At 43.0% G+C, this 14,051-nt stretch overlaps 1 protein-coding gene across 3 annotated transcripts in view; it reads right to left on the bottom strand.

The window, feature by feature from the left end:
* SKI (SKI proto-oncogene) overlaps positions 1–14,051 on the bottom strand; it is a 144,889-nt gene that overhangs the window by 84,388 nt on the left and 46,450 nt on the right. The gene's annotated exons all lie outside the window — the stretch shown is intronic.

Raw genomic sequence — 14,051 nt, 5'->3', positions numbered from 1 at the left:
CCCCCGGCCACTTTCTCCTCCAAGCACTGAAAATCCCAGCATCCGTTATGGTCATTTCACTAACAAGTCAGAGCTGCTTCTGTTCCTCCCAGTTAAGGGTCTTGACCTGTGACCTTTGCCCTTTCCAAGCCCTCTGACTTTTCTATACACCCCGTCCACTGCCCCTGGGACTTCCCATGTTTATTGCTCCGTGTACATTGCCGGCAATAAAATGAGAGTTGAAAGCTGAGTGTAAACGGGGATGATGCTAAATACAGCGAGGCCTATACATGGCAACAAAGCCTGCACGTTATGATAAAGCTACCATGCTATACTGCTGATTGGAATGGCTTGGAAGGAGGCTAGTACTGGACCCTTGCATCAAGAACTGATTACCTAACAGCGGAGCACCTTGGAAAAACACTCTGAGACCAAATCTCGAGGCCCCTGCTGTTCCATGTTTACTCCAGCAAACATCTCACTGATTTCCAGGGAGTAAAGAACTCGGGAGCATAAGAGTGTGATGCCCCCGCAGCAGCATCTCCCCTCCTCCCCCTTTTCAGGTGTAGGGCAGGCTGCTCCTTTTGTTAATTATCCCTGACGTTCCTAGCAGGTCGCAGGATTTTGGAACACTGACTGTATCATTTTTAAAACTCTGGTTGCCATGGCAGCACAGAATGTGGCTCTTAACTGTACACATTCTTCCAACGGGAGCCTGGCTTCTTCTTCTTCTTTTTTTAAATGTGTCTCCTCTGAGGAAGCTCATGATATAATGACAAAAATCCTTGGGAACAGCACACAAAGAAAATGGTGGCTGTGAAAAATGGGGGTGGGGGGGGAAGTCGGGCAGAATAGGCAGTGAGGGCATGTCTCTTTTGAAGGCAGAATCCCATTTCAGATGGTCACAGGGAGGTTGTAAATGTGGGCAAGTCAAGCCACATTCTTTGCGGAGGAGGAGGAGAAGGCGGTTACTGTACTCAGCCATTGTTTCCCTTTGAAAGGTCTTACACTGGCCTGATTGCTCAAACTCAGAACTTTAAACCTTGAGCAAGCTTTCAAAGAACGACTGGAGGAGATAAGGGACAGGTTTCCATGCAACCAGGCAGACAAAAAGTAACTGCACTGCCCCCACCCCTGCCTCCCTCCTCTCTACTCCCTCCTCCCTTCCAACTGTCTGCCAGAGCTGCAAGGGCACAGCAGGAAGTGGGCAGGGCAAAATACAGTCATTACTAAAAGAGAACTGATCTATCTGGATGACTGCACTAACAATGAACCCATTGACTCCAGCGTGACCCAGGATTCCGTTCTGCAATACATAATCCCTATAGGTAGCACGTAAAGGGTACTGCATGACAGAGTCCCAAGATCCTCTTTCTCAGGGCTTGTCTACGCACAGAAGTTTCCGATTTGTTCTAAGCTAAACTTCCAGCCCGGCTCCCTCCCACACTGACTGGAGCGAAGAGTACTCTCAGCGCCTTGCAGAGTCAAGCCCCTAAACATTCACGCTGGGGTTCGGGATTTCAGTTCTAATGGGCCTGCCACTTCCGCACTGCTCCTCCAGTGTTCTTGGGTCTTAAGAGCTGGCAGAACATCTGTCATGAGAATTCCCACGGTTCCTGCCTCCAGCCAGGCTACGCCTTTCTTGCATTACTTCTGCTGCGGTTAGAACCCAGAAGTGCAGGAGTATAAAAACTGAAATTAAATTTGAAGTTGAATTCTTCCAAAGCTTCAAAAAAAGTTTAGTTTGAGTCTGGGGCAAAGATGTGGGTTACAGTTTACCCCTCTCCACCAAACAGTCAATGCAAATAAATAATAACGGTAACGATCTAAACAGCTCAAAGTGCTTCATAAAATTGCATAAGCGTTGTTCCTGTTTGTATAGATGGATTAACAGACACAGGGATTTTAAGTCAGAGCCAGTAACGGTCAAAAACAGACCCCTCAGACCTGTGCCCAATTCACTAGACTACAACGTACCCTGAACCTAAAGAAAACTTAACGATGTGCTGAGTCAGAAAATCAGCCAGTCTGATGTCAAAAAGAAAGACATGCTTGACTAAATGAGGATCAGAATGACACAGCTATGTACTGATTTTAACAAGGTCATGAGATGCTGCCCAAAGTAGAATGGCAAAGGAACAGTTTCTCTTTCATGTGATACTGGCTTAAATTTTCAAGAGTAGTTTTGTGCTTGTGTATGCCTGGCATCTTTCTGGGCTCAATTAGAGTCCCTTTAAAGCCTGGCTTCTCAGCACTTTCTGATAATCAAGTCCCTTGAAGGCATCTCGTGTTGCATAGGCAAAAAAAAAAAAAACCAACCAACCACAACTCACTTTTGAAAAAGTTTAAGTTAATTTGATACAGTTGCCCAGGGTATCTGCTAGTATTTCCACCCTATGAATACCTCATACCAAATGGAAAACCCCAATACTTCTTGGGTTCACTCAGTGACCATCATATTCAAGAGACATCCCTAGCCCCAAGAGAATCTCACCTGATACCTGTGCAAGATGTAGCAAAGTTAACTGTCAAGAGCCCAGTTTGCTGCATACAATACAAAAGAATATTAATCAGACTTGTCCACACGTGTAGACCACCAAATGTAGACCACATGTGTAGACCACTACATGTGTAGACCACCAAAGACTTCTTTAAGAGAAAATAAAGTCCTGGACTAACCTGTTCATTTCCATGTTTTTCCTTCAAACACGCAACTTATCCAGAACTTTCCAGAGGAAAAGCAGGTAGGGTAACATCATGAAAAGGGCGGCAAACTTAACATGCATGATTCATTATAGGCCTTATGAATAAAAGTATTGTGCCAGTTCTTGACCAAGTCAAACTGTTACAATTTCAAAATGAGACGTGCATCCAGTTTGTGGTTATCTCCCCCACCCCACCAGCACTTCTTGTAGCTTGGTTCTTTGTTGCCACAGCTGCACAGAACAGCCACTGCCTGAGGTCTCAATGACATCGGAAGTGGAAGAGCTTCTGGGGACACATTCTACTGATTAGCTATATGGCACGTCTGTGTGAATTGCTGGCCATGGCTAACCACTTCTGGCTTGAGGGAAATTAATCTCCAATCAAATTCTGTACCACCGTTAAGTGAAACAAAATACACCTGATTCTGCTCTTGCATCAGTTTTTACATGTGTCACTCCTTTGTTACCAGTGAAGTAACTTACACAGGCATGGAAGGTAAGAAGAATCAGGCCAACATGCTACTAAGAGACCTCCCTAACCAAATAAATAAACTGAGGCTCAATTAATTGTATAGTTTTAAAGGTTGTTCGCACTGGCCTTCTAAGGTTCTCCACTATGCCCCTCTTTAAAGTTGTTACTTAAGCCAAATCAGGGCTCTCCAGGACAGAACTTAATTCCTCTTCCTTACCATATGCTCACATCTAGTAGTCTAATTTCCTCATTTAAGTATTTAGAACAGGGGGAGGTGTGTCGCCTCAACATGAGGCTTGATGCGGCTTTTATTGGTGAAGATTAACACAAACTGAATTGTGCCCTCTGTTCAGAGTTCACCCTTATCTACCGTTTGCCTCTTTACACATTCCAAGAGCTTCTTACACCTTGCCAGTCACTTCAGACTGCAACTTTAACCCCTGAACAAGTTTTCAAAGAATTGCCCATGGGTTAGAAGTGGCTACGTCTTCGTTAACAAAACAGGCCCTGCTAAAAACTAGTTCTTTTCATCATTTGTACGGTCTTCATTATTCATTCCCTCCACCACCAAACAGACATTCTTTTAAATAATAACTATATCCATCACCATTTATCTTGGACTTTAATTACTGAATTGGCTAGGGTTACTCTGGCAAAATGCCAGCCACCGCTTTACTCTTAAAATTTACAACTAAATTCTTCAGAGGAGAATACACGAAAAAGATACACTGGAATTGTGCCGGGGGGAGGAGGGGAAGAGTGGGGAAGAGGAGAAGAGTTTGAGAAAACCTAAGCTCTTGATCTGCAAAAATTCAGCTTCCTTTTTCTCTCTGCTACTTTCTCCCTTCTCATCCTGCTAAACAATACTGCTCCCCCATTCTTGTTCATCCCATCTAATGGAAAGCACTCTGCCTGCACCTAGACACACATTTACACCACTGAAAATACCAAAAAGAAAAGGAGTACTTGTGGCACCTTAGAGACTAATCAATTTATCTGAACATAAGCTTTCGTGAGCTACAGCTCACTTCATCCGATGTGTTAAATTGGTTAGTCTCTAAGGTGCCACAACTACTCCTTTTCTTTTTGCGAATACAGACTAACACGGCTGCTACTCTGAAACCTGAAAATACCAAGTAAACTTGCAACCAAATATCCAGCCACTGGGGACACTAGTATGCTTTCAGACCAGTTCTGAGTGTATGTTATGGGGAGTCAAACCCGTTCCCAATACTGGAGCATAGTTATCTCATATGAATATTACTGTGTCACCCTTCCATATAAACCTATAGCGCTACATTTAAAACAGCGACTCCACTTATGAACCCTTCTTTTCAGTGGTTTATGAACTGACCACAGTAAACTTGTAATCTAATTTACAAAGTCTTCAGTCAAAGAGCCAGACTGAAAAATTAAAGTATTTCTGGCCGTTTTTAAGATATACACTGTGCTTCCGTAAGGCATCACCTTGTGCTCCCCCGCCTGTCTTTTGTATTCATCAGTTGTCTCTAGTTTTACATGGCAAAAGCTTGATCATAATAGAACAATGGTGCTGGAGCCTCTGGGTGCTACCGTAATACAAATAATAAAGATACATGAAGTGGCCATGATTTTCGAAAGTGACGAGTGATTTTGGGTGCTCAATTTGAAATCCCTAAAGATGCCCGAGAGCAGGTAACTCAGCACTTTCTGAAAATCAGGCCCCTTTAAGGTATCTGAAGCTGAGCACGCACGCACACACAGGAAATTAAGTGTGAGAGAGAAGGTGTGTGAGATATCTGTTATTGGACCAACTCCTGTTGGTGAGAGAGATGAGCTTTCAAGCTTACACAGAAAAAAACACTACCTCACCAATCTTGCCTCTCTAGTATCCTGGGACAACACAGCTACAACCACACAGCAAACAGACAAATAAAAAAAAATAAAAATCACTGGTTACTTTTCAAAATCTTGGCCAGCGCTGCTTTGGGTAGGTAAGACACACACAATCTTTCCTAAGGCCTTGAGTATATGACAAGTGACTAGTCTATAAAATAGTCTAAGCACTATTGATATTTTGTCCGCACACACACACACACACACACTAACATCAGGCAAGGTGCTGAGATCTGACTGACAGCGGTGGGCCAGGGATAACAACTTATTCAACTAAAATATCATAATGTTTACAGTTTATGTATAGCAGCCCAACCAACACTAGACAGGAGACTAACTTTTCTGGCCCACGAGTCCAATCATCTGTGACCCAGCAAAAGATTTACACAGCAGACATCAGATCTGATATCAGGCAACAGATGTTAAGTCAGCCTCATTTGCACTGGGATATTCTCTCTTTTTTTAGTATGAATACATATGTTTCTTTCAAAAATACGAAAGTCAGAGATGCATGAAGCAAAAATCTGATCTGCTAGTGGTAAACCCCAGAAAAGCCCATATTACAAGACCTGCGGCCTAAAGTCAACCAGGTTCCTCAAGAAGAAGGGTTACAATGAAAAACCAAAATACCACAACACTAAGATTGCATGGGCTAATGTAGTGTGCATCTCTCCCCTCCTAATGCATGATTTTCAAACTGCACCTTCAGAACAGCCATTTATTTCAGTGCCACCTGCAAGCTCAATGCTGGCAAAAAACCAAACCAAAATTTCTAGTCCGGAAGATCCTGAGATTTCCCTGTGAGCACAAAAGGAGAAAATGAAAATGATAACGGGGACATCTGCATATTCTGACTTTCCTGTGGTGGCCCTAGTAGCAATTAAAAAGGAGTTGTCTCTCCACATTTATCTTCTCACTTCCTGGTTTATAATAATTTATAAACTGCACTTTTTCCACTTTTGGGAATCATGAATACATTTTATTTTCTTATTTTTAAGCCAACAAAAATGAACGTTCTTCAACATAATGAAAGTTAGTACTTGTGGCACCTTAGAGACTAACCAATTTATTTGAGCATGAGCTTTCGTGAGCTACAGCTCACTTCATCGGATGCATCCGATGAAGTGAGCTGTAGCTCACGAAAGCTTATGCTCAAATAAATTGGTTAGTCTCTAAGGTGCCACAAGTACTCCTTTTCTTTTTGCGAATACAGACTAACACGGCTGTTACTCTGAAACCTGTCATAATGAAAGTTGGATTCTAAAGACACTTCCACATGTATGTTACTTTTCATTATTGTTCAAGCCAGGCAACTTTGGCAAAAGACCAAACGCTCCTTTTACTAACTCTTTAAATAATTTCCTATAGGTGGACTGCAATGGATGAGAAATGGGACCTATAAATTATACAAGTTAATACAGAATACATTTAGCATGTACTTATGAAACACGATCCTTGATAAAAATCATTCTAAATGATCATGGGTCTTATTTCTTTAATGGTGTGCATCTATTTTCTCAACATGATACACTGAGCAGCAGCTTTGCAAATTCTTTTGCCCCTGAGGAGAAATGCATTGATATGCCTTTTCGTATCAGGCTGCAACCCTTTCATTTAAGATTAAGTATCCAAAGGATCTATTTAGAAGATAGTTTGCTGAATTAGTTGGAAAGTCACTCAGTGATAACTAGGGTTTGATTTCAATGCATAGGAACAATACACCAGGTGCCTCTTGACAGGAAACAAATATGCAGTGATAGTGTTCAGGTGATTTACAGAACATCTGATTAGTTTTTGAGGTGTTTTTGTTTTTTTTCCTAACTACTGCCACTACCAAGCAGGGTCCCAGAGCCACAAGGCAATCCCCTGTGAGACATCACCATTAACATCTAAAGCAGAGCAGATATGTTCCAGCGGATCCTTGTAAGGTCATGCTGAGGCTAAAATAAGTTTTCCAGTCATATTGCAAGACATTTATCTAGCAAGATGCCTCCAATGCCAACGGCACAGTCTGAATAAAAGGCACAAAGTGCACATCACTTACCTGTTCCAAGATCCAGCGGAGAGAGAGATGAACACAAGCATAGAGTGGAAAAAAATAAGAAAGAAAAAGAATGTTAGCAATACAGACTGTATCAAAGAAGCCAGCCATTAGAATTAGATGGCCCCTGCTCATGCAAGTAGCTCTCCCCCTGCCCCATCAAACTGAACGGCAATACTTGCATGAGAAAGGTGAGCCTTACTGAGGCCAAATTAGCTACATGCTCATACCCCACTTTGGCTAAGTGTGAAGTGTTGTATATGTGCCAACATATTAAGAACAGCTTTACATTGCAAACAAGGTAGAATTTTTGAAAGCAGCGACCTATATCTCATATCCTGTTAAATATTCCACTTGTCTATTGCAGAAAAAAGGCGGTTTTAACTAGCAATAAAGCTCACATTTTAGGTTAACTATTCAACAAACCTAAACATGGCATCAGAAACCCATTAGACAAGGGTCACTATTTTTGCTGGCACGCTTTCCTGAATCGATTTCCAAAAAGGCTCAGGACCCACCAGCGCCCACTGTAATCAGTGGGAGTTTGCTTGGTGCCCAGCCCTTCTAAAAATCACGTCACTGATTTAGGTCTGTAAATATGGATTTAGGAGCCTAACTTGAGGCTCTTATTGCTTGGAAAATATTGACCACTGTTGAAGGCACTTCATTTGCACCTCCCATGATATGAAGTCACAGCTTTCCCTTTAAAGCCGGCTCATCAAAGCTGTGTCGATGCAACTTACTTGGCATTAATAAGCAGTGGCTATAAAGAATTTTCACTGGGAGCAGCAGGGTTTTTTGTTATGACAGAAAAAAATGAAAAGACGTTGCAAAGCGATCCTGACCCCCCTTCCCCCAACTTCACTCCATGCTTTTTTCCCCTGAGCTGTTGCTTCAGGCCAATGTAAAGTCTCACAATAGAGCTGTCTTTCCGAGTTTTGTGCTGTTTTAAGGTCCCACCTCTCAAAAGTAAGGTAAATATGCAGCTATCATTAAATAATAAAAAATGTGTTAAAAGGTCAGATGGCTGGAGTTTTTTTATAAATCTTTCAAATGAGCCTCATAAGAAAGCGATTCTCCTAAAAGACACCAAGTGTCATAAACAAAGAGATAACATCCCTGACCTGTCTGATGCCCTGCTAGGGTTGGGGGTGGTCATGAGAACCAAGCTAAAGGCAGTTAAAAAAAAAAAGGGGGGGGGGGTCCTACGACCTTTTGAACTGTGGGTCTTTACAACAGTGCAGACCTAGAGCTGCAGTGGAGGAAGGTGCATGCGGGGTGGAGAGTCTGTTTGGCACTTAGGTCAGTTGTAACTAGCGCAGAAGAGTCCCTGGGTTTGAAGGAATGGATGATGTGAAAAGGCAAATGGAGAGGGGTTGTGGGCATCGCACGGCTGCACGTTACTGCTATCTTAATAAATCCCATCACACTGACAGCACCATGGCAGGGTGATCACGGGCAGCGGCCCAAACTGAAATGTGTGGCCAACGAGTGAGTGAATTAAGTGTGTGTGGAGGGGGAGGTGCGGGGGGGGTGACACTGAAGGGGATAATCCCCTCAATTGTCCGAATATGGTGAGGATAGATTATTTCAGCTACTTTAAGTGGACCATCACCTGTATTTCCCCTCTGCCTCATGCCAACTTCCCATCAGTAACAACCACATCAGTCAAGGATGTGGGCAGGCGGACAATCCCTGACGATACCTACAATGATCAAGGATGCATGGTGATCCACACCCTTCACCCTCCAAGAAAAACTCCCCATCCCTCCCCATTCCCAGGCTATGGTCCCAACCTCTGAAATGCAGCAGTCACCTCTGTTACATCTATCCACCTGAACAGCAGTTCTTTGTAATGGCTAAACTCACCTTACCCTTTCTCACATAGGGCCACCATTCAGGCCCCAAATGTGGCTATTTTACAGATGAGCATGCGTTCCATGCCTCCTACCATATTTTAAAATAAACTTTCAAACGAGCATGTTCTGCTTGGCCATAGTTTGAAAGCAATTAGCCGATGTTGACGAGGATATTGCTGTGCATCACAGAGCAAGAAAACATATCCATCTGTGCCAAGTAAATGTGCTCAGAATAGTTTTGTTAATAAAGCTCTAGCAGATTCTGCAGCACCATGTTATGCATGTCTTTAAAAATTTTAATATAACAATCTGGTATAATGTAAAAGAGAAGAAAGTAGCACCCTTGCCACATAGCTGCAATTGGTTTCAATTAGTGGTGCACACCGGTGTTACAGTACAGAGTTAATTTTTTTATGATTGTAATAATAATAGTGGTTCCTCTTTCCCAGGGTGGATGTCTGAAAGGCAACATTCAGCTTCAGAGAATTTTTATGTTACTTTTACTTTATTTTTATCTTTGCACCTAAAAGAGGTTGGGAGAATGTCTCCTATTCCATTTAGCCCAGGTCATTCAAACTAAGTGATGCTTTTTGTATACCAATAGAGCTGTTAAACAGCCAACAGAAATAGTCGCAATTCAATTGTCATGCATGTCAGCAGTCTGAAATGCACCCAGTAGGAGATTTAAACTTCCTCTTTAGAGGAGGGGAATGTGTGCTTAAAGAAAGGCGTACTAAGGCCTTGACTGCACTTTTGCACTGGTTTAATTTAAATCATTTTTTAAACCAGTAGAGTTAAGCTGGTTCCAGCCCCGGCACAGACACTTATTTTGGTTTAAGAGTGGCTTATTTCAGTTTAATTTAAATATGTTACTAAATGATATAAACAGAAAAAAAAAAGGAGTACTTGTGGCACCTTAGAGACTAACCAATTTATTTGAGCATGAGCTTTCGTGAGCTACAGCTCACTTCATCGGATGCTCATGCTCAAATAAATTGGTTAGTCTCTAAGGTGCCACAAGTACTCCTTTTCTTTTTGCGAATACAGACTAACACGGCTGTTACTCTGAAACCAGAAAAAAAAAGCCACCTCATTAGCAAAAACAATGAGGAGTCCTTGTAGCACCTTAGAGACTAACAAACTTATTTGGGCATAAGCTTTCGTGGGCTAGAACCCACTTCATCAGATTCTAGCCCACGAAAGTTTATGCCCAAATAAGCTTGTTAGTCTCTAAGGTGCCACAAGGACTCCTCATTGTTTTTGCTGATACAGACTAACACGGCTACCGCTCTGAAACCTGTCACTCTTATTAGGAGCATCTACACAAAGGGACTGTACTGGCTCAACTATATTGGTTTAAATTCACACCTTAGATTAAACCTATGCAACTTTCCCATATAGACAAGATTTAAGGTGGACACTGGATGCTTATTATATCAGGCAATTCTTCAAACTGCTGAGCATTTTAAATCTTCATTGTTTTCAATGGGACGGGGGGCAAAGGGAGGCACTCAGCACTTCATGGGATCAGGTCCACCGTTCCTGATACTTTGAATTTTTTTCCAACCCTCCCTGCATTTCAAGTGGACTTCACACAAGTTCTTATTAGCATCAGCTGTCATGCAAACTAGCATGCAATTTATTTCTCTCGCTCCCTTTGCTTACCCTTCCTGCTCCCCACCCCCCGCATGAAAATTAAAATAAATAGGTGGCAATATTTCAACTACCACCTTAAATAAAACTTGCTGTGTACGTTTTCACAAGGAGCGTGGAAACTCCACTTCTATTCAGAATATGAAAGATGATTCAGATTAACAGGACAAAACATGCCAGGAAGCTGAGTTATCAACCCTGAGATGCCCATGAAACTGGTGCCAAATGAAAGTAATGCATAGAAAACACAAGTAATGAAAAGCTTTGCAATGGTTTTCGTGGGAAAGCCTGATGCAACCACTGGGAATGAGGTGAGGCCCCCCCCATTTGGAATGTGCCCAGTATGATGACATCCCTACAAGAAGCACATGTCCTGGGAGACCTGTGCTCTTCCTCCATCTTTGAACACCTGTGCACCCGGGCAGCCAGATTGCGTACCCAAACGTCAAAGTGATACTCAGGGCAGGGTGAGACCATGTGAACTGAAACCAAAGGAAACATTCACACACCCCCAAGAAAAAAAAACACTGAGGAGTTTCACAGTGCATCTATCAGCCGCCCTACTCAGTCCTATAACATGGGCAGACGCCACATAAGAAGGAACCAGTTCTAGACAGAGAGAAGGCAGTTCAGCCTCTGTGTCCATGCAAGTCCTTGCTCCCCTATATAACAGCAAACTTTAAACATCACTGCAATAAGATTATTTCATGCCAGATCAAGATATACTTGTACGTACTCCCCAGCGGTTCCTAGATCGCTCATTGATAACAACAGATAAGAAAAGAAAGCATGGCACTTAAGGACATAAGGATTCGCTGGACAGGAAAACGCCACTTGGTCAACGAAGTATGTTGTGACTGGAGGTCTACATAGATTTAGGTAGGTTTTTGTGGTTTCCGGTAGACGGTTGTGACTGACACAATGCTAAGAAATCAGCCCTCCTTCTTCCTCTTCCTGTCCTGTGATCTTTCGCATCAGTTGTAAAGGTTCTGCTGCATGCAAAAATATTAGGAAACCTGCTCTGAACTGAAAGAGCAAAATAGGGTTTCTAGCTCAGGAGAGTCTTGGGCCTTGAACACTGCCATGAAAATGCACCAAATCTACTCACCTGTCCAAGAACGAATGAATGAAAGAAAGAACGAAAGAAAGATACTTTGGGGCCACGGCCACACTAGAAGGACTACAGGAGCATAATCCCATAGAGCAGATACAGCCTACAGCGACAGAAGAAGTTTTTCCAACTGTGTAGGAACACCGCCTCCCCAGCCACGGTAGCTACATTGACAGAAGCATTCTTTTGTCGTCCGCTCTGTGTCCACAGTGGGGTTTAGGTCAGCATAGTTACAGCACTCCGGAGTGTGGATTTTTTATCCCCCTTCCCCCCAATTACTCACACTAGGTAAAAAGAAAAGGAGTACTTGTGGCACCTTTTGCTGTAGCTCACGAAAGCTCATGCTCAAATAAATTGGTTAGTCTCTAAGGTGCCACAAGTACTCCTTTTCTTTTTGCGAATACAGACTAACACGGCTGTTACTCTGAAACCTCACACTAGGTAAGAATTTGAAAAAGTTAGGTTATGAGTGAGAAAAGCTTCACTGATCCCGCACTCCAAACTTAGTTCATCCCTGACCTCCCAACCAAAACCCTTTCGGGGACACATAACCAGCTTTGGGCCTGATTCTGGAAAGCATTACTATTCAGGACAGTACTCTTAACATCTGTATATGGCCCACTGATTTCAAGTCCCAGGGACTTAAACACTTGCTTAAAGCTAAACAACTGCGTGAAGCTTTGTCTACACTGGCACTTTTGTCAGCAAGGTGTGTGAAAAAAACTGTTTGGCTGAAAGGTCCATAGTGTAGACATAGCCTCAGTGATGTCCTGAACTGAGGACTCACACTGTGCACCATCAGAAAACCTTTTACCTCTGAAACCTACCCTATCATGCCCCTTTTGGCCACTAGACATTTGTCTTAAAACTTCTCACTATTCCTCCCATGAGTGCGCGGCTCTACCAGTCGGAAGGGGTGCTAGCTTGGACAAAGTGGTGGCATTTTAACTACTGTGTCATTCAGAGCTACTCTGAGCAGAGCTCAGCGACAGGGTGGTTAAAATGCCTGTATCCAGTCTTCACTAACCCTGCCACAATTGCTAGTACAGGTAGAGCCACCAAGCTTGTAGCAACAGCGCAGAACCCAAGGAAGAAAAAAAAATTCTAACGTAGACAAAGGCATAGTTGAGATCCACCCATTGTCTAGTGTGTTGGTAACCCAGAGCCCCCGGGGCAATTGGGAATGAGGCTCTGTATCTGTTATACTGCCTTCAGAGCGCCTCAGCAGGACAGCACATTGAGCATAAACGGACTGTTTTAATAAAAAGTGCTTGGCAACAGGGGTTTTGTATAATACAAACATTTCTAACATTAAAAACCCAAGGTAGCGCTCTCTGTGCAATTACAGCAGAGTCCACAATAACACACACCAGATGTGCACTTTGCATTCCAGTGAATGGGTGAATCAGGAGATTCTGTACTGCGAGCTAAAATAGTCTGTAGAGTGATACACGTTAACTGGGTCTGACTCAGTTTTAAAATGGCCTTCGTTATTCTGAAGAAAAAAAAGGCATCCATCGACCAAGACTCTCTTTTAGACTAAGCTGATTTATCACCTTAAAGACCGTTCACATTCACAGTTTAACCTCAGTTCACAGCTTTTATACCCCGTTCAAGTGATCTCATTTTCATCTTACACTTGCACATGCTTGATACATTTCTCTTTGGAGAAACAATGTGCTGGGCCCTATTGTGACTGCTTACTGATTTTACACTGGGGCCAGGTCTACGCTATAAACTCACATTGGTATAACTACATCACTTAGGGGTGTGAAAAATCCATGCCCCTGAGCACAGTTAGACCGACATAACTCTCTGTGTAGTAGACAGGGATATGCTGAGCTTCTCCTCTCGCAGAGGTGGATTATCTATGCCAACAGGAGAAGCTCTCCAGCAGTACGGCTGCACCAGGGCCGTGTTTTAAGTGTAGACCTTAAAGCAGAGGTATTCCTGCTCTACACCAGCATTAAGGAAAGAAGAATCAGGCTCAGTGAGTACAGTGTCCTTCTGATACCTGTAACACAAACATACCCATCTAACGAAACACTCTTCTCACTTGCACCGGTGCAGTAAATTGGGAGTAATGCCACAGAACTGAATGGATTTACACCACTGTGTAACAGATCGATCCACTGTATACAGTGTGAGCACAGCTCCGCAGAGGACGGAATCTTGTAGAGTTGCCCAAATCCATAAGGGGTGAGGTTGTGAGAAAGGATTAAATTGGACACTTCTTGTTCTTTTCTACCCAGATGCCTCCTTAAAATGATTCGCTTCTGGAGACAGTGCTCCCCCAAAAGTGCCTTGCTGCCAGCACCCCTCTCTATCCAAAGCAGCTGTACCAAACCTCTACATT

Source organism: Caretta caretta, chromosome 18 (assembly GCF_965140235.1).
Source record: "Caretta caretta isolate rCarCar2 chromosome 18, rCarCar1.hap1, whole genome shotgun sequence".
In the NCBI taxonomy this organism is placed as follows: Eukaryota; Metazoa; Chordata; order Testudines; family Cheloniidae; genus Caretta; species Caretta caretta.
Note: the sequence above shows the minus strand (reverse complement) of the source record. Positions and strands in the feature narration are given on the sequence as shown.